The sequence below is a fragment of the Scyliorhinus canicula genome, chromosome 10 (genome assembly GCF_902713615.1).
Source record: "Scyliorhinus canicula chromosome 10, sScyCan1.1, whole genome shotgun sequence".
NCBI classification, from domain to species: Eukaryota; Metazoa; Chordata; class Chondrichthyes; order Carcharhiniformes; family Scyliorhinidae; genus Scyliorhinus; species Scyliorhinus canicula.
In genome coordinates this window covers 170245267-170266769 of record NC_052155.1, presented here as the reverse complement: position 1 = coordinate 170266769, position 21503 = coordinate 170245267, and the positions used below count along the sequence as shown (strand labels likewise).

Below are 21503 nucleotides of genomic sequence, written 5' to 3'. Positions count from 1 at the left end.
AATCCACCTAACCTGCACATCTTTGGACTGTGGCAGGAAACCAGAGGAAACGGGGAGAATGTGCAAACTCCACACACAGCCACCCGAGGTCAGAATCGAACCTCGTTCCCTGGCGCTGTGAGGCAGTAGTGCTAACCACTTAGCCACCCTGACTCCCTAACTCCCTGTTTTTGTCCTATGGGGCTGGTTTAGCACAGGGCTAAATAGCTGGCTTTTAAAGCAGACCAAGGCAGGCCAGCAGCATGGGTTCAATTCCCGTACCAGCCTCCCCGAACAGGCGCTGGAATGTGGCGACTAGGGGCTTTTTCACAGTAACTGCATTGAAGCCTACTTGTGACAATAAGCGATTTTCATTTCATTTCATTTGCGGAGTTTCCAGAGCTGGTGCCTCTACTGCAGTCTCCATATGGAGTTGTGTTAGCACCACAACTTGATCGCTATTCCTGGTTTCCAGCTGCTGGTATTCTTTTCTCCACTCTATTTCATCTCTCTAATAGTAGTTACCCCCCGGTATTGCTATGTTGCACACAGACGTGAGTTGCAAATTGCAACAACTGCCTGTCTTTATCCAAATTGGTTTCGCCCCGAGTTATTCAGCTCTGGATCAAGTCTGCCATCCTCCAACGTGAATGAGTCTGTCACGTCGAATTTCTCAAATCTCTGACCTTCTCAAAATTATTTGTTCCTGGCATTCTTAATTATGTTAGGTTATGGCCTTCATTCCCCAAAGATGTTCCTTCCTTAACTGACCAGGCAGCACGAACCATGCCCATCTGAGGCTCCCTCTTATACCCAAATATACCAATAACAATCAACCATCTCTGGGTTAGGCTCGCCACTGATTCCACATTAGTAACAAATCACAAGCTTTTCTGTTTCCATGGCGATGACATAATCGAGGACCTTGATGATAATGAGCTCTCATTGTAATTAGAATCCAGTTTCTCACATTACTTTCCCTAAAATCAAGCAGCGGAAAAAAAAGATTAAGTTAATAAAACTAACTCGACTTTATAAAAATCATAAACTGCCAATCTTTTTTCTTCCATAACTTTAGAACACCCAATTATTTTTTTCTCCAATTAAGAGGCAATTTAGCATGGCCAACCCACCTAACCTGCACATCGTTTGGTTTGTGGGGGTGAAACCCATGCAGACACAGGAAGAAGGTGCAAATGCCACACAGACAGTGACCCAGGGCCGGGATTCGAACCTGGGTCCTCAGCGCCTCAGTCCCAGTGTTAACCACTGCGCCACTGTGCTGCCCTCTTAAACTGACAATCTTCATGTTAAACCGTGGCAACAGTTATGATTTTATTCAAGCATAGGTGAGACTTCATCCAGTATAGTATTTGAATAGTGGTTTACAAAGAGCAATTGGGACTCCTGTTATCCGTTGTTCCATAATTGTCCCAGCTGTCCTTTGGGTAGCAGGCGTGACCCACTTTCCCTTCTTTTTACTTGCACACTCATTTGCATCGGAGCAGAGCAACCTCCTAAATCTATTCGATTAAAAATGACTCAAACCCAAGAGGGTATACGGCAAGAACAGGAACTACAGAAAATTCCATCCAATCATGTATGTTCCGTAATCCCCACTCCACCCAATCGGAAATCCGACAGGATCCGTGACCACCACAGGCCTTGAGCCTCCATGATCTCGTCATCAGCCTTTTCGGTTTCCATGGTGATCACATAACCCCAGGCCTCGGTGATGAGTTTCAGTGCAATTAGAATCAAATTTTGAAGGTTTTGCTTAATTCCAACAGGAGGAATAAGACTGAGTTCATAAAACCATACAAGTTCAATGAAAACTGTAAACAGGCAATCTTAATATTAAACAATGGTCGAGCAAAGGAAAATAATCGCAGGAATTTGGTTGGTTCTGCTCCAATGGCTTACATAAGATTTACATTCCCACAGGCATGAACTAGGCAATGATGGAACATTCAGAACCTCCCTTATTCTTTTCTGCAACCTTTCATTAAAAAAGGGCAATTATATCATGCACAGGAGAATTCATGACACATCCAGCACATGCAACCTGAAAGCTCTGGAATTCAGAGCAGATCAGCCTCCTAAATCTACTCTACCAAAGATGATCCAAACCCGACCCGATATACACCAAAAACTGGATCTACACAAAATTCTATCCAATCACATATCTTCCATAATCCCATTCTACACAATCAGGAGCACAACATTATGGGCAATGCTGGCAAGGTAGTATTTGTTGCCCACCCCTAATTGCCATTGTGAAGGTGATGGCGAGCTGCCTTCCTGAACTACTGCAGTCCATCTGATATGGGTACGCCCACGGTGCTGTATTAGGAAGGAATCTTCAGATGTTCCAGAGGTGATCCAATGACACTGAAGGAACAACAATATAGTTCCAAGTCAGGGTGATGTATGGCTTGGAGGGGAACTTGCAGGTAGTGGCGTTCCCTTGAGTCTGCCTCCCTTGTCCTTCTAGGTGGTAGAACGGGTTTGATGTCGAAAGAAGATTGTTGATATTGTAATGCATCTTGTATATGGTACACGCAGCTACCACTGTGCGCTGATGGTGGAGGGAATGAATGTATTGATCAAATGGGCTGCTTGGTCGAGCTTCATGAATGTTCTTGTTGTGGTTATCCAAGGAAGTGGAGAGTATTCCATTACATTCCTGAGCTTCTGATGGTGGAAAAACATTCGGGAGTCAGGAGGTGAGTTACTCACCACAGAATTGCCAGCTTCTGACCTGTTGTTGTAGCCACAATATTGATATGGCTGGTCCAGTTCAGTTTCTGGTCACTGGTAATTCCCTGGATATTGATGTAGAATAGCAGTTCTAATCTAAAACCTGGGGCCTTTTAATTCTTGCAATGATCCTTCAAAATAGCCTCAATAGCTCATATTCTGACAGATAGTGGGAAGGGAGGAGGTGAAAGAGCAAGTGCTGCTTCTCCTGCACTCACATGTGGAGGTGTGGTGGGAATGGAAGTTGGTGTTGGGAGTAGCTGAGCAGTGGATCAGAGTGTTGTGAAGGGAACAGTCACTTTGCGATGTGGATGGAGGAGTGAAACATGTGCTGGTGACATCATGCTGCAGGTATCGAAGCTGGTGGAGGGCGATCCATTGAGCACGATCGAACGGCCTTGCCATGCCCAACTCAGTGACACAACGAGGTCATTAAATCTCACGTGGAGCCTCTCACGAGGTTTGTAACCCTCAGAATGCCTCGCGAAATCTCTTCACGATCTGGACCTCGCCCCCACTGGGCGAGATCCAGGTTAACATATTTAAGTGAGCCATTAAGCTCATTTAATTATGTCAGCGCTGAATTCTCCTGAGGCCTGGGAACTAACGCCCAGGCGTGGGAGGCCTTGCCATGACACTGTTTAGTACTGGTCCAATCAAACGTGGACCAGGCTTAATGGCATGTTGGGGGGAGTGGGTGGGTCTCCCATGCCATTGGAGGCCCCCAGGTGGTCAAGCTCTGGACAGGATGGCACCCCGGCATTCCTGCTGTCACCTGAGCACCTTGGCACAGCCAGTGTGTCCGGGTGTAATGGCCAGGCTGGCAGTGCCAAGGCGCCTGGGTGCCAGATTGCCCATGACAGGGATCGGGCTCGGGGTGCCCTGCTTTAAGAGGGCAAGGACCCCCTATGAGGTACATTACGGTAGTCCGGGTGGCTGCGGTGGGATGTCCAAGGAGGATCGAGGGATCTGGGCGGCATTTAAAAATGGCGCCTCGACCTCTTCCTGCACTGAATTGAGCTCCTCAGTACAGGAAGTGAGGTAAGTGTGGTCTCGGTGGGGCGTTCCTCGTGAAGGCCAAAAAAACCCAACTGAGTCCCGTTTGGTAGTGGGGTCATTCATTCTTGGCGCTGCAGACATTGTGAAACACCCTGCTATACACGCTCAAAATGCGTTTATTGTGCGTTAAATCGTGCCCATTGAATACGGAGGCCGTTGGAGTGAAAGTTGAGAACATGGAGAATCTATTATGGTTCCGAGAGGAAGAAGAAGGTATGAAAGCAGAAGTAGGAGAAGTAGAATGGACAGAGCAAGAGCCATATCTTCCCGTTCATCAACAACAGCGTTAATACTGCTTCTCTCTGAGTTTTCGCAGCAATTTCTGTTTTTACTTCATAGGCAGGATTCTCCGTTGGCCGACGCTGAAATCGGGGCGTGCGATTGGGCGGAGAATAGCTCCTGACGCCGAAATCGCGGCAGGTGTCGGTTTGACGGCAAATTGCGATGCTCCGCCTCCTTGATAATGGCCTCAATGCGGTGCACGGCGGCGTAGTTGAAACACCTTTCGCATATCATAAGTGGGCCCACCCGCGATGCTCGGCCTCCGATGGGCTGAGTTCCCGACCGCGCGGTCCACCTGTGCTCTCACAAACCGTGAACTAATGGTGTGGTGGCTGCTGAGGGGGAGAGAGGTGGTATGGATAGTGTCCAGCACCGCCATACTTCACTGGCAACTGAGCCGATGGCCGGGGGGGCTTCTGCCAGGGCTGGGGGGAGCACTGGGGGGAGGTGGCCTGGAGGTGGGCTGTGGGGTCGGGGTGGATGGGTATGCCACACCATTACCGCAGCCGGCATGGCAGCCATGCGGCTGTGCATGCCACTGACAGCCCGCTCTCAACCTGGTGCACTCTGTCGTTTCAGTGACCCCCCCCCAGGGCGCCTCCCTGGGTGCCCCCCACCGGCTCCCACCAACCCATCAGTTGTATGGGCGCACTCCCGCACAACCTGTCTTACCTTTACGGCCCCGATCAGTGTGTGTATGTGGGGGGGGGGGGGGGGGATGTATTGTTTAAGCACTGCTGCAGCTTGCCCGCCCGGCGAGTGTCCATCACAGACCTGCCGATTCCTGCACCGATTTCCATGGGTTTCAAGGGTGTTCCACGCGGCGCCGGTGCTAACCCCTCACCGGTAGCGGAATCGGTGCAGGTGTGGTGGCGCTTTCTCTGACGCAAAAATCGACAGATTCTCCGCTGGCGTCAGCACTTCGACTCAGAAACAGAGAATCCAGCCCCATATTATTTCCAGCTTGCCCGGTATTTTGCTTTTGCTGAGTGCATCAAGGCCCCACAAGCAGCAAAGAAATAAATCATGGGGTATACTTGTTTTAGTGGAGTCGGCTGAGACATGAATATTGGTTCGGACACGGGGAGCAGTCCTAATATATTCTTAATAAAGTGTGATGGAACCTCTTACTGCCATCTGAGAGACAGAGCTTCAGTTTAACATCTCACTGAAACGAAGGCGCCTCCAACAGGGCAGCACTCCCTCAGTGTGGCATTGAAGTTCCTGCCTCGGTTACGTATTGAAGTGTCTAAAAGAGGGCAGCATGTGGTGTAGTGGTTAGCACTGGGACTGCGGCGCTGAGGTCCCGGGTTCGAATCCCGACCCTGGGTCACTGTCCGTGCGGAGTTTGCACATTCTCCTCTTGTCTGCGTGGGTTTCACCCCCACAACCCAAAGGTTAGGTGGATTGGCCACGCTTAAATTGCCCCTTCATTGGAGAAAAACATAATTGGGTACTCTAAATTTATGAAACAAAAGTGTCTAAAATAGAGCTTGAATCCAATCTCTCTCGACTCAGAGAGAATGCTGCCACTGACCCACGGCTGACATTTAAAATAATGCTTCCTTTTATTTGAGTTGAATTGTTTACCCGAACCAATTTATATTTATTAAGAAAATGCACCTGCAACATTTAACCTGAAGGCCTGGAAACATTAGCTACCTCGACTACAGCTCCTCATACCCTGCTTCTTATAAGGACACCACCCCATTCTCCCAGTTTCTCTGCCTCCATCCTATCTGTTCTGATGGTGCCACCTTCGAAAATGTCTGCCTTTACCCTTAACCGAGGTCCCCCCCCCCCCCCCCCCCCCCCATTGTGGTTGACGGGACACTCAACAGTGTTCGTACCGTTTCCTGCACCTCTGCCCTCTCACCTTCCCCTATTCCCGGAACAATGATCGGGCCCACCCTTGTCCTTCCTTCCCACCCCACAATCCTCTGCATTCAAAGGATCATCCTCCACCAATTCAGCCGCATCTAGCACAGTGCTACCACAAAGAACATCTCTCCTTCACACCCCTGTCAGCGCTCCACAGGGACCATTCCCTGATCCACTCCCCCATCAGGCCCAACTGCTCACCCCCTTCCCGCGCCATCATCCCTTTGCAATCACAGAAGGTGCAACACCATCCCTTTTACCTCCTCCCTCATCACAGGCAAATGCTCCCCAATGGTCCTTTCAGGTGAAGCGACATTTCACTTGCATCTCCTTCAATTTGGTTTACTGTATTCGCTGCTCCGAATCTGGTCTCCTCTACCTTGCGGAGACTAAACACAGTCTGGGTAACCACTTTGCAGAACATCTTTTCTCCGCCTGCGAGCATAGACCCACCCTTCCGGTTGCTTGCCATTTTAATTCAGCACCTTGCTCTCGTGCCCACATGTCCAACCTCAACCTGCTGCAATACTCAAGTGAAGCCCGACGCAAACTGGAGGAGCAGCACCTCATCTTCCGATTAGGCACGTTACAGCCCTCAGGACTTAATATTGAGTTTAACAGCCTTCTCCTCCACCTTAACCTTTTTAAAATATATCGCAAACGTTTTGTTTGACCCAATGCAAAAATGCCCCCTCCCCCACCCTCACTGGGCCACCTGTCACTTGTTCTTAGGCTTTGCTAAACCCTTATTATAATTGCTCACAGGTCCCCCTAATCACTTACCTTCTACTCTGTCCAACCCCCTCTTATGCAGTATATAATTCAGCACGGTAGCATAGTGGTTAGCACAGTTGCCTCACAGCTCCAGCATCGCAGGTTCGATTCCCGGCTTGGGTCACTGTCGGTGCAGAGTCTGCACGTTCTCCCCGTGTCTGCGTGGGTTTCCTCCGGGTGCTCCGGTTTCCTCCCACAGTCCAAAGATGTGCGGGTTAGGTGGATTGACCATGATAAATTGCCCTTAGTGTCCAAAAAGGTTAACTGGGCTACGGGGAAAGGGTAGATACGTGGGCTTGAGTAGGGTGCTCTTTGTAAGGGCCGGTGCAGACTCGATGGGCCAAATGGCCTCCTTCTGCACTGCAAGTTCTATGATCTACAAACACATTTCTCCTTCTCTCCGGCTCTGAAGGAGAGTCATACGGACTTAAAAAGTTATCTCTGTTTCCTTTCCCAGCATTCTCTGCTCCTGTATTAGATTTGAATTAGCTTGTGAGTGACCTCCCTCTATCTCATCTCCTGTTCTTGGCCTCCTTTGTCTTCTATTCACATTCTGTACATGGGGTCCAGACTTTCATTAAAACGTAAGCAAATCAATGGAATATTTTATTCATTATGGACAAGACGTACATTGGAAAATCTTTGAAAGACTGCTCACTTTGCATTTTGCCTTTTTTAAGTCGTCCAAGAAATTAAACTTCAACAGAGAAACAGTAACCAAAACAACGGCTGACAGTGAATCATCATTGGGCGGGATCCTCCAGCCGTGCCCGAGGTCAATGAACCTTTACATAGTTCGCGTCCCGCCCGTGACGATCTTGCGGCGGGCGGGGTGGGAGAATCCAGCCCCTTGTCTTTGCAGAGTTAAGGAAGCAGTCACATATTCAAAATAGAAAGAGAAGAAAAACTAGAAGAGTGATTGTGAAGAAATTGTTAAACATGCACATCACACAAGATACTTGGAGATGCGACCAGTAGTCCTGACTGGATAATAACTCCATTAGGCCAGATCAATGAATTATTTATCGGAATTACTTTGCCTTTGAAGAGCGACGAACATCTTAAGTGTTTGCTCATCCTGGAGATACGCTGTACTAAATTATTTAAAGATGCAATAAATTGTAAAATGTAAATCTTCGTAGATTAACAACAACTATTCCAGGATAAACAAGCGATGAGGCCTGATTGTCTGCAACACTTTTTACAAATTTAGGCCAGGATTTTTAGGATGGCATGGTCTCCCTTCTCGACATCTGAAGAGTCAGCGAAGAACACGTCCTCCCCGACACTATCTGCCCTGCTGTGATTTTGCTTTCGAATGAATGAATTGGCTCTAATTAATTGGCTGGATGGGGGACTCACATCCCTCATTAGGGGGGAGGTCCAGCTGCAGGAGACAGGACTGGGACTGCATGTAGGCCCCGAAGCCTCAGACCCCGGATTCCAGTTAGGTTTTTGGGGTTTCAGGGTAGGGAAGGCCTGGGGTGGTGTGCAGTGGGGGATTGGGGTGCCAGTGGAGAGGTTGGTGCAGGGTGCGGGGGGGGGGGGGGGGAGTTTTGGGGAGGAGGTTCTACGCTTACCGGAACTTAAATGGGAGGGGGCATTAAAGTTATAAGGGGATGCTGATGGAGGCACACCCCTCATCTCTCCTTTCCTGCTCGAGGCCTGAACACAATTATTTTCAGGTTCTCCCATACCCCAGAGTTCCTCCCACCAGCCTAAAGCTGAAGCTTGGTGAGGTGAGTGAGGTACGGGGGGCCTACAGACAGTCTCCCAATATCTTTGGCAGGCCGAGTGCAATCGGTTCTGATGAACACCTTGCTCAGATTTTTTGTTTTTAATTTCAGTGTCTCCCGGTGTTGCTGCCCAAGTCTTTTTTCCGAAGGGTCAAGTGGCCTAACCCTGGTTTTATTTGTGCAGGTACAGCCCCGAGGATTCGGAGGGAAATCCTTCAGGGGGACAGACAGGCAGGGGGTCCTGCGCTGCCAAACTTGCTAATCTATTCCTGGGCAGCCAACGCAGAGAAGGTGTTGGGGTGGTGCGGGGATTCGTGGGCTCTCTTTGGTTGAGACGGAGTCTGGGTCCTGTAGACGGACAAGCTTGGAGGCGTTGGTAATGGTGCCACTTCTGTAGGCGCCGGCAAGGCATTCGGCGAACCCAGTGGTGGTGTCCACATTAAAAATATGGAGGCAACTCCGCCAGTATTTGAAGTTGGGGGCAGCCTGAAGGCTGGCTCCCATTTGTGTTACCCACCTGTCTGAGCCGGCACGGTTGGATGCCAAATTTGGTGCACGGAAAGAGAAAGGGCTGGAGAGAGTGGGAGATTTATTCCTGCAAGGGCGATCTGCCAGCCAGGAGGAATTGAAGGAGACGTTTGGGCTGTCCGGATCGGACATTACTTGGACTCGGGTTCCCTCCCCGATCCACACACTAACCCTCTGGTCGCAGGGATATCCCCAGCCCACCTTCAGGGTGTTTTATTGTTGGCTGCTGCCTCTGTGGTGTTGGAAATTTTGTGTAGAGTCTGTAATATTTTAATTATCTCTCTGATTCACTGTAATGATACTTTAATCATACTAGGGGCAATTTTTCATCCAAATAGAAGAAGTGAGAGAGATTTGCCTCCCCTCAAATCATTGTTCATTCTGTAGATTGTTTCCATTCAGCCTTACTGTTCACCGTGTAAATTGAAATGGCCCAGCAGAGCAATGCAAAATTGTTAGGTTTTGTCTGCTTGCTTTTCTCCATGGTTCCCCTTGCACAGTTTCACTGCCCTGTGACTTATCGCAAGTGTTAATTCATTGTGGTTAGACAGTTGTTGGCCGACCAGCCACACCCTGTCTACAAAACATCGGGAATCTCTGTGTAGAGGCGGAAAATCAAACTGGAAGCCGTTATGCTGGATCTCATCAGGTTTCTGCCACTTCATCGGGTTTTCCCTGAAAACAGCGATGGACGTTGAACAAGTCTGCCCAAATTAGAACATGATGTGGAGGTGCCGGCGTTGGACTGGGGTGGGCACAGTAAGACGTCTTACAACACCAGGTTAAAGTCCAACAGGTTTGTTTCAAACACAGAGCTTTCGGAGCGCTGCTCCTTCCTCGGGTGAATCAAATTGGAACAGGCGCATTCAAATAACATGGCAATGACAGGTAAATGTCTTGCATAGCATTTCCAGGCATTACTACTGAATGCAAGGAATACCGGTATCTTGCTGGAGTCCACTGTGAGGAGCGTTATTGGTGCGCGGTCCATGTAGTCCTGGCATTTGGAAATAAGTTGACAAAATCCTCTTCAGCTGCTTCAGAGGCAATGTGCACCAGACTTCACCCTGGGCCAAATAGGCAGGTGCAATGTGTACCCTGGTACGGATATGGAAAAGCCCATTGTGGGTGCCAACCAGCTATTTAACTGTGGAGAAGATCATAGCCGATCCTGTTCCACCAAGACTTGTACATCCAGCCTTTTTGTAGCATCTGTAATAACCAGGGGGTGTGGCAGGACCTTTTCCTAAGTGGATCAGAGAAAATTAAAGGCTCTTTAGGTTCTTGGCTCAGGTAGAACAGTACCAAATGTGTCCTCATGGCGCTGTAATGGTTCAACCAAGAAAGTAAAACCTGTCTCAATGAAAGTATCACTTGCATTTCCCAGGGCCGGGGCACTGCCACCCTAACAGCCTACAAAGAAGAAACATAACTCGGGAACAAAGCAGTACACAGATGAAATCTTGAGGTATGGTTTTGTCAATTTTGCCAATGTAAATAAGGATGCAAAGCTCCTGTGTGTTATATGCGGAGAAGTACTGGCAAATGGGAGAAGTTTCAGATTTTGAAAGCAAAGTGGTGGGTGAAAAATTCGTATTGAGGATGAGACCCCAGAGTCAGTTATTAACTTACATCTGACTCAAAATGAAGACTACATTGCTGTACCTGACCTGTGATAGCACATAGCCAAAAGCCTATGAGCCTGTCAGCATTCTGGAGTAGCATTTCTCAGGAGTATCCAGTGAGTGTGTACGTGTTGCTATTTTGTTACTATTGTCCTTCACGACGACCTACATATCGAGGTTGGATTATCCATTCTCACAAAGTTGAAGATGTCACAAAGGAACTTGTTTAAGTTTGTACCTGATATGTGCATTGCCCTCTCCTCCTGTGACCATGATTGGAGTGAGATCGTGAGGACCAAGCAGGCTCCCCTTTTGCATTAAAGGCAAGCAAACGTGGCATATGTTGCAAAGGCTGGCTGTCGTGGGTCCCGAAGGTCAGCTGGTTGGCAAAAGTGGTTCATGGGAAAAAAAGTTTGATACATACGAGCATAGCTAGAACATAGAACACACAGTGCTGATGGAGGCCATTCGAACCATTGAGTCTGCACCGACCCACTTAAGCCCTCACTTCCACCCTATCCCCGTAACCCAATAACCTCTCCTAACCTTTTTTTGGTCACTAAGGGCAATTTACCATGGCCAATCCACCTAATGCATGGCCAATGCACATCTTTGGACTGTGGGAGGAAACCGGAGCACCCAGAGGAAACCCACGCACACTTGGGGAGAACGTGCAGACTCCGCACAGACAGTGACACAGCAGGGAATCTAACCTGGGACCCTGGCGCTGCCACAGTGCTATCCACTTGTGCTACCGTGCTGCCCAAGCAGAAACAGCTAGTCTGAGTTTGGGAGGAAGATATCGAATCACTACAGTGCAGAAGGAGAGCACTCGTCCCATTGAATCCACACCGACCCTCTAAAATATTACCCCACCCATGTCCACTATCCCATCCGACCCGCCCTATCTCCGTAACCAAACCTGCAGATCCCTGGACACTAATGGGCAATTTAGCATGGCCAATCCACCTAACCCACACATTTTTGGACTGTGGGAGAAAACTGGGGCACCCGGAGGAAACACATGCAGACACAGGGAGAATCTACAAACTCCACGCAGGCAGTCATCCAAGGCCGGAATGGAACCCGGGTCTCTGGTGCTGTGACGCAGCAGTGCTAACCACTGTGCCACCGTGCCATCCATGTGCTCCACATTTCAATCCCTCTCCTCCATCCCACTTCTCTGCTAACTCTCAATTCTTACTGTGCTCAGTATTCTCATCTAACTTCCTCCCAAAACAACCATCCCCCAGAATATTGCCTCCAACCTCCTATAGTCCTTTTGCAAAATCTGATTTACCTCTGACAACATGTCTTCTTTTTGCACATGCATTGTGCGAGAGCCAGGCAGTACTGCAGGGAGGTTATCCATGCCTTGCAATGGGAAACCACTCACACTTCTGATTGAAATAGACCTGTTACGTGGAATGGGGAAGATTAGATGGCCCACCTCCCTGTGTCTTGCTGAAAGATTGCTTTTCAGTACATAATCAACATGTTTAAAAATGCAAATATTGAGTAAAGGAGAAACAGGGAAGTAGATTGTGCAGAAATCAAAGGACTTGCCAATTTGCATTGATGTATTATTGGTCATGCTGAGGTTTGACTACTGCCATACCTCACAATAATAACACTGGAACAAAAACATTGGATATTCACAAAGCTGTAATTGATCCTAAAAACAAGACACCAGGCAAGTACTGAAGAATACAGATATTGTACATCTCCTTCAGATCAGAACATCAAGGATTGAACAGTATACACTGCCCAATTATGTGGTGCAGTAATCTGGTGACAATGAACATAGAACATAGAACAGTACAGCACAGAACAGGCCCTTCGGCCCTCGATGTTGTGCCGAGCAATCATCACCCTACTCAAACCCACGTATCCACCCTTTACCCGTAACCCAACAACCCCCCCTTAACCTTACATTTTAGGATACTACGGGCAATTTAGCATGGCCAATCCACCTAACCCGCACATCTTTGGACTGTGGGAGGAAACCGGAGCACCCGGAGGAAACCCACGCACACACGGGGAGGACGTGCAGACTCCACACAGACAGTGACCCAGCCGGGAATCGAACCTGGGACCCTGGAGCTGTGAAGCATTTATGCTAACCACCATGCTACCGTGCTGCCCACAATGGGCTGGATTCTCCAATTTGCAGACTAAGTACTGACGGCGGTGTTGGAACAGTGGCGTTTTACGCCCGAGAAAACGGCGTGCAACATAGTGCCGGCCGTACGTGGACCCGGCCTGCCAAAAATTACCTCCCTGTAATTGCTCTCGCCACCCCCGGAACACCCCCCCCCCCCCCCCCACCAGTGCCCACAGACCCCGCGGAACCCCCCTCCCCGACCACAGAACAGCTCCCCTCCCCAACTGTGGCAGCACTGGACTCAGTCCGCAGCCACCACGTCGGGTTCACGAATATAAAAGGGACAAGTGTTCCACACTGTCGGGAACTCGGCCCATCGGGGGAGGGTCTCAGGTGACATCCTGAGGCCGCTCCGACAGCATGCGGCGTACTCTTCAAATACGCTGTTTTCGAGGGGCAAAGCATTGCAAAAGCGACGCGGTCCCCGATTTCGGCGCAAATGGGGATTCTCTGGCCGATCGCCGAACACGTTTTTGGCGTCGGCAGCCAGGGAATCCCGCCCAATATGTCTGAAATTTGGCCAATTGCTTGAAGTAACGTATTCTGCATCCATGACGTGTCCACGAAGATTTTGGTAGTTTGTTTTTAAAAATAAATTTAGAGTACCCAATTATTTTTTTCCGTTTAAGAGGCAATTTCGGATGGCCAATCCATCTAACCTGCACATCTTGGGTTTGTGGGGGTGAGACCCACGCAGACAATAGGAGGATGTGCAAACTCCAGATGGACAGTGACCCGGGGTCTTCGGCACCGTGGGGCAGCAGTGCTAACCACTGCCCACTGTGCTGCTACCACTTTTGGTAGTTTGGTTAATGTATATTAAAAACAAAAACATTTTAAAGCCAGGACTATTAGTGTAGTGGCTAGATACATCTGGTTGTTATACTGTACTTCTGTTCTTCTTGATAATCAGCATAACATGAAACGTTAAGTTGGCCAGTAGAATGAGACAACGTTTAAAAAAAAAATATATATTTATTCAAATTTTCAACGATTTTCAACAAAACACTCCAAACAGAAAAGGGAATAAAGCACAAAACAAACAAAAATTATACATGGGATTTCCAACAAAATACAATAACCACCATTTAACAAATAAGCGTGAGACAACGGGCTGAATTCTCCGCTCCCGAGAAAAATCGGGAAGGCCGTCGTGAACTCGGCCGAGTTTCACGACGGCCTCGGAGGCCACTCCTCTCACTGTATTCACTCCCACCCGGGGGGCTAGGAGCGGCCCTCCGTAACTCTCGGCTGCTGGGCCTTGATGCTTGCGTCAAGGCGGCGCGCCGAGAATGACGCGACGGCGGGGCCTATGTGACGTCAGCCGTGCATGCGCAGGTTGGCCGGCTCCAACCCGCGCATGCGCGGCTGACGGCTCAAACCCGCGCATGCGCAGTGGCCATCTTCCCCTCCGCTGCCCCGCAAGGCGTGGCGGCGTGATCTTGCGGGGTGCCGGATCAGGCGAAGGGGATAGAGTGCGTCGCTTTGAGATGCCGGCCCGACGATCGGTGGGCACCGATCGCGGGCCAGTCCCCTCCCGAGCACGGCCGTAGTGCTCACTCCCCTCTCCGCCCCTCACAAGCTTCAAACGGGCCTTTGGCACCCATGTTCACGATGGCAGTGACCAGGTGTGGTTGCCGCCGTCATGAAACGGTCGCGAACGGCAGGCCGCTCGGCCCATCCGGGTCGGAGAATCGCCGGTCGCCGTGAAAAACGGCGAGCATTGATTCTTCCAAGCAGGGGGTGGGAGAATCGCGGGGGGCTCCAGGGGGGCGTGAAATGAGTCGCCCGGCCCTCCCGCGATTCTCCCACCCGGCGTGGGGAGCGGAGAATCGCGCCCAACGTTTTTAAATCATGAAAGCACTGCCACACACTCCACAGAGAAAACAACTTTAAAACAATCAGGATAGAATTAAACATGCTGGCAAAGGTGAGTGGAGGTCAAATTAAAATAAAGGGGATACAAAATTTGGATTCGGACAATTAAGAGCTAGAGAAAAATAATGTTTTGTAAGAATTACCCACAAGATGGAGAAGGATAAAAGGAGAGCTGGAAAGTATTTAAGTTGACAATTTATTGGTTACATGGTAAACTGTAGCTTTCTCTACAATATATTATGATGTTCATTATCTACATCATAATCTGTTGCTCAAGTTGCACATACTTATGAATGCTAATAGTTTTGGGTTACAGTACAGATAAAGGTGAGGTTAGGTCTCATTGAGTGAGGTGACCTATAGGTGGGAAATGCCAATCAATACGTCTGTCAGTTATAACTAGGTTAGTAATAAACTGATTATGAAAACACAGTAAGAATATTTTCTTCTGTTACTAGGGCTAGAGTGCAGACAATTCCGAGCCTTAGTTACCCAATAATTACAGTCACTAGGTTTGTAAATTTAAACATAATTACTTTTTATTTATAAGAAATATAATTAAATATGCAGCATTTCCAACTGGTTAACTATTACCTTATTGCTAATCCCCCACTTGAACTTGCCCCCACCCTCTTCACACACACACTCACAGACACACACACACACTCACAGACACACACACACTCACAGACACACATTCACAGACACACACTCACACACACACACACTCACAGACACACACACTCACACACTTTCACACACACACTCCCACACACACTCACAGACACACACACACACTCACACACACACTCACAGACGCACACACACATATTCACAGACACACTCACACACACACTCACAGACACACACACTCACAGACACACACACTCACAGACACACACACTCACAGATACACACTCACAGACACACACTCACACACATACACACGCACTTACAGACACATACACACACAGAGACACACACTCGCAGACACACACACACACACTCACACACATACTCACAGACACACACACACACTTACAGACACATACACACACACTCGCAGACACACACACTCACACACATACTCACAGGCACACACACACACATACACACACACACTCACAGACACACACACACACATACACACACACACTCACAGACACACACACACAAACACACACTCACAGACACACACACTCACACACTCACACACACACTCACACACACTCACAGACACACACTAACACACTCACTCACAAACACATACACACACTCACAGACACACTCACAGACACACACACTCACACACTCACAGACACACATTCACAGACACACACTGACAGACACACACACTCACACACACACTCCCACACACACACTCACAGACACACACTGACATACTCACAGACGCACACACACTCACACACATACTCACAGACACACATTCACACACATACACACACACTCACAGGCACACACACACAAACACACACTCACAAACACACACTCACAAACACACACTCACACTCACAGACACACACTCTCACAGACACACACTCACACTCACAGACACAGACACACACTCACAGGCACACACACTCACACATATACTCAGAGACACACACTCACACACATACACACACTCACAGATACACGCTCACAGACACACACACACACACTTACAGACACACACTCACACACATACACACACACTCACAGACACACACAGACACACACTCAGACACACACACTCACACTCACAGACACACACACTCACACACAAACACACAGTCACAGACACACACACTCACAGACACACACGCTCACACACAAACACACAGTCACAGACACACACACACTCACACACACACTCACAGATACACACACACACTCTCTCACACACACAAACACACACTCACAGGCACACACTCACAAACACACACACGCTCACAGACACACACTCACTGACACACACAATCACACACACACAAACTCACAGACACACGCACTCACACACACACGCACACACACATACTCACACACACACACGCACACACACATACTCACACACACACACTCACACACACACACACACACAAACACACACACACACCCACACAGACAAGACAAACAAACTCAGACGGGCAGAGAGGGGTGAAATTAATAAGTAAAACGATAGAGTCCGTGGGCGGGATTCTCCGATCGGTGACACTGAAATCGTGTTCGGCGATCGGCCGGAGAATCCCTATTTGTGCCGAAATCGGGGGCGGTACTACTTTTGCGATGCTGCGCCACCTCAAATATGGCGTACATGGGGAGTACTCCGCATGCCATATGGACAGCCTCAGGACGTCACCTGAGGCCGCCTCTTATGCTCTGCCCCCGGTGAGGCCGAGTTCCCGTTGGCATGGTTCATTCATGGTATTTATTTTGTGGACCCCGTCAGAGTCAAGAGGGGGGAACCGTTCCACGAGCAGGGGGGCTTTGGCGGGGGCTAGGGGGCACTGGTGGGCAGTGTTCTCGGGGTGGCGAGGGGGTGACTGGGGGACAGTATTTGGCAGGCGGGGTCGGTGCACAGCCGGCACCATGTTGCATGGCACGGCTGCCACAGGCCACCGCCGTGCACATGCATGGCCACGGACGTGGCAATTCTCCGCCGTATCCGCAGGTAAAGCCGGGGGCTTGATGCTGCGCGGCTGCTACCCCTACACCAGATGGAGGATCGGTGCAGCTGTTGCGCCGTTATTTCTGGCGCAAAACACCACTGTTCCCACACCGGCGTCAGAACATAGTCTTCAAATCGGAGAATCCAGCCCTTTGTTTCAGATCGTTGTGTTATAGCACACCTTCCTTCACCTTAAGCTTTCAGTTTGAGTTTTCACTATAGATTCATGCAGTGTACAACAATGCAACGTTTCTAGAGAAAACATGAGGGAGAGAAAGAGCAGCTTCTTTCCTCTGAGCGTCCAGAACTCCAACTGTTTCCCCTGCCTCTCTGAAAACCATCCCACTCAGGCAGGATCCGATCACCGCCTGTTCCCAGGCAGAATACGACCTTTTGGACAATTCATTGGCCAACAGCCAACCAATCAAACCAAGTTCCACAGATCTCCCGGGTGCCAAAATGTCTGAGTTCTGCTCTCTGAAAGCTAGCACAGTGATTTGTAACTTTTGAATTCCTCATTTCCTCGGCTCGGTTTACAGATCCATTAAACATCCATATGGATCCAAATGATAACAGCAAAAATAAAGAAAGGGGAAGAAAGGCAATCATCAGGAAGGACCCTTACATTAAATGCCTATTAGGATAATTAGAAAACATATCTGTTAATGAGTTAAAAGAATAAATAAACAGTTTTTTGACGTGGGTTTGGCTACAATTAATCGTGGGTGTTTGATAATCCATGACTGGGTAAAGGTAACTTAAGTTGGATGCTTGAGAAATATTGCTAAGAGTATTCTATGATTGCTAGAGCGCTTGTGAATAATATGCTTAGATCCAACTTGATTAGAAGTTCAAATAGATGTGGTCATAACATTCTCCCCCGCCTAGAAAGTTGGCAAAGCTTATAAGGACATTAATTGATCTGAAACAAACAATACAGCAGCCAAAATATAACAATTTGAAGATTACGTCACTAGGAAGAACCAAAAAAAAACAATGATAGATGTGTGACAGTGAGACAGTCGAAGGGAATGCAGGACAGAAAAATAGGTATCAGGGACGATTCTCCGAATGGTATGCGGCAGCGCAAATACCACTATGTCGGGAGAATAGCAGGAACCGGGATTTGTGCCGGGCACCGAACATTGATATGTAAATCATGATTTAAATATTTTGGGACTGCTTGAAATTGGTTTCTCCCCGCTCCCTGTATTCTCCCCGCCTCTCCCCGCCACATCCCCGTTGATGCAGCGAGAAGCCAATGGGAATCATTACTGTTTTCCACACCAGAAATCAGACGTGATGACCACGCCGGACGGCTCTGAGCCCATTGCAGCTCCCAGGTGGTTGAATACACGGCAGGGCAATTCCAGATTGGCACTGCCAAGGAGGCGGGGCCTGAAAAGGGGTACGAAAGGAGGTCATTTGGTGACCTCATAGCGAGGTGTCGCTGACCTCGGGGGGCGGGGGTGTTTGAGGGGGGGGGGGGTAGCAGCACAGACCAAGGTCCCTCTGATCCGTGGTGCTTCCCAGGGACCTGTCGTTCACCATGAATTCCCTTTCCTTGTTTGCCCTGCCCAAGTGCATCACCTCTCACTTATCCATATTGAATCGCACGTGCCACTGATCAGCCCCATCTGATCGGCCCGTCTATATTCTCCTGTAATCGGAGGCTATCCTCCTCACTATTTACCACCCCGCCAATCTTCGTATCACTCGTGATTTACTGATCAAACCTCCTAGATTCATGTCTAAATCATATATATAAACCACAAACAACAAGGGCCCCCAGACTATTTCCCTGCAGGACCTTACTGGACACAAGTTTCCAGTAAAAAAAAACACCCCCCGACCGTCACTCTCTGCTTCCTGCCACTCAGCCAATTCTGGATCCAATTTGCCACATTTCCTTGTATCCCATCGGTTCCAACCTTCGCTGTCCGTCTACCATGTGGGACCTTATCAAAAGCCTTTCTGAAGTCCAAGTAGATTCTGTCTAATGCATTGCCCTTATCTGCAATCGATAGGAAAAGTCACCGCGGGTCATTGTGCTGTTAGTTGGCCGCATATTGAAGCATCATATTGCAAGGTATTGCTGAAGCATTTATAGATTTTTATACTCTATTTGCTGGGAAGCATTCACTTGCTGGAAGTAAAATAACAAAACAGCTTGTTTTATTTTCTTTTCTCAATCTTAAAATTCTGTGATCTTTTCCTCTCACCATTTTACTTTTCCACTAATCATTTCAAATCCCTAACTGTGGATGCAAATAAATTCGTCATTTTTGAGGTGAGTCATCAATTTGTTCTCTTGTAATTCGCAGCTTCAAAAGAACAGTAAGCAGAGCGAATGTTTTATAAGACATGGAAATCGAGATTGCTTCATTACCTGAGGGATTGCGAATGGAACGGAACACTTTCAATCATCAGCAAATTTATGATGGAGGGAAGGCTATTGATTCAGCAGCTGAATATGGTCGGAGCCAGGACGCTGCCCTGAACAACCCCTGCTTGGATTTTAAAAATAAATACATTTAGAGTACCCAATTCATTTTTTCCAATTAAGGGGCAATTTAGAGTGGCCAATCCACCTACTCTGCACATCTTTTTGGGTTGTGGGGGTGAAACCCACGCAAACACGGGGAGAATGGGCAAACTCCACACGGACAGTGACCCAGAGCCGGGATCGAACCTGGGACCTCGGTGCCGTGAGGCAGCAGTGCTAACCACGGAGCCACCGTGCTGCCCTACTCCTGCTTGGATGATGGGAATTCCCATATTGGGAGGTTGGAGTCCTGTTATTAAAGCAAATTGGTGCGGATGCTGGGATCTGAAACCCAAAAACAGAAAATGCTGGACAATCCCAGCAGGTCTGACAGCATCTGTGGAGAGAGAATGGAGCTAACATTTCGAGGCTGCTTTGACAAAGAGGCATCCAGACACAAGACATTTTGCTTCATTCTCTCTCCACAGATGGGAATGAGTCAGCATCGGGGGTGCAGAGGCAACTTGTGAAGTCAAAGTACTGTGTATAATATTTAAAAATTATTTTCTCATGGGGTCGGGTCAAGCTTCTACGCAAAACAGTCACTTTGTAATCTTTGTCACTTCATTTAATTTTTCAACATGTCAGTCTCGGGTTTTAATGGCTCCAGCATGACAATCTGCGCAGGCTCCAGCGTGACAGTCCGTGCAGGCTCCAGCGTCACAGTCTGCGCAGGCTCCAGCGTGACAGTCCGCGCAGGCTCGAGCATGACGTGTCTGTGCAGGCTCCAGCGTGACAGTCCACGCAGGCTCGAGCATGACGTGTCTGTGCAGGCTCCAGCGTGACAGTCCGTGCAGGCTCGAGCATGACGTGTCTGTGCAGGCTCCAGCGTGACAGTCCGTGCAGGCTCGAGCATGACGTGTCTGTGCAGGCTCCAGCGTGACAGTCCGTGCAGGCTCCAGCATCACAGTCTGCGCAGGCTCCAGCGTGACAGTCCGCGCAGGCTCGAGCATGACGTGTCTGTGCAGGCTCCAGTGCAGTGCAGTTTGAATGTAACTACGCCCCCTTGTGACTCAGCAGCTACGGGAAGGCCCATTGAGCGCAGGCATTTAAACTGCAGATTTACATTGAAGACAACAGGCAACATGTTTAACAAGTGTTTTAAAGGTACGTGGAAGTTTTTTAAATTTTTTTTTGCTCTTTCTTTCTTAAAGGCATTGCTGTTATTGGTTCTTTGACAGCAATTTTTAATTTTATGATTAAAAGTGATTATTATTTATTAGTGAACATAAGTTTTGTTATTTGTTTTAAACCCATGAAACTATTTACATCTGCATTATGTTATTATGCTTAAAAGTGTTCATATGTTTTGATTTAGATTGTGGTCATAGGATTTTGAAAGCACCCCAGGGTTTTTTGCTGTCACTGTCCTTGTAACAACTGATATTTTTTGGATTTGTGTTGAAAGAATCATGGAATCACTGCAATGCAGAAGAAAGTCATTCGGCCCATTGAGTCTGCATCATTGCTCCGAAAGAGCACCCTACCCAGGCCTATGCCCCCCGCCCTATCTAACCTTTGGATATTAAAGGGGCAATTTAGCATGGCCAATCTACCTAACCTGCATATGTTTGGACTATGGGAAGAATCCGAACCCAGAAGAAACCCATCCAGACACAGGACG

At 48.6% G+C, this 21503-nt stretch overlaps 1 long non-coding RNA gene across 1 annotated transcript in view; it reads left to right on the top strand.

Annotated features, from left to right (window-relative positions):
- LOC119972967 overlaps window positions 1-19839 on the top strand; it is a 39351-nt gene extending 19512 nt beyond the window's left edge. The window contains exon 3 of the long non-coding RNA XR_005462202.1: window positions 19659-19839. This is a non-coding gene — a long non-coding RNA (uncharacterized LOC119972967). The remainder of the gene's footprint in view (window positions 1-19658) is intronic.
- Window positions 19840-21503: the final 1664 nt, after the last annotated feature.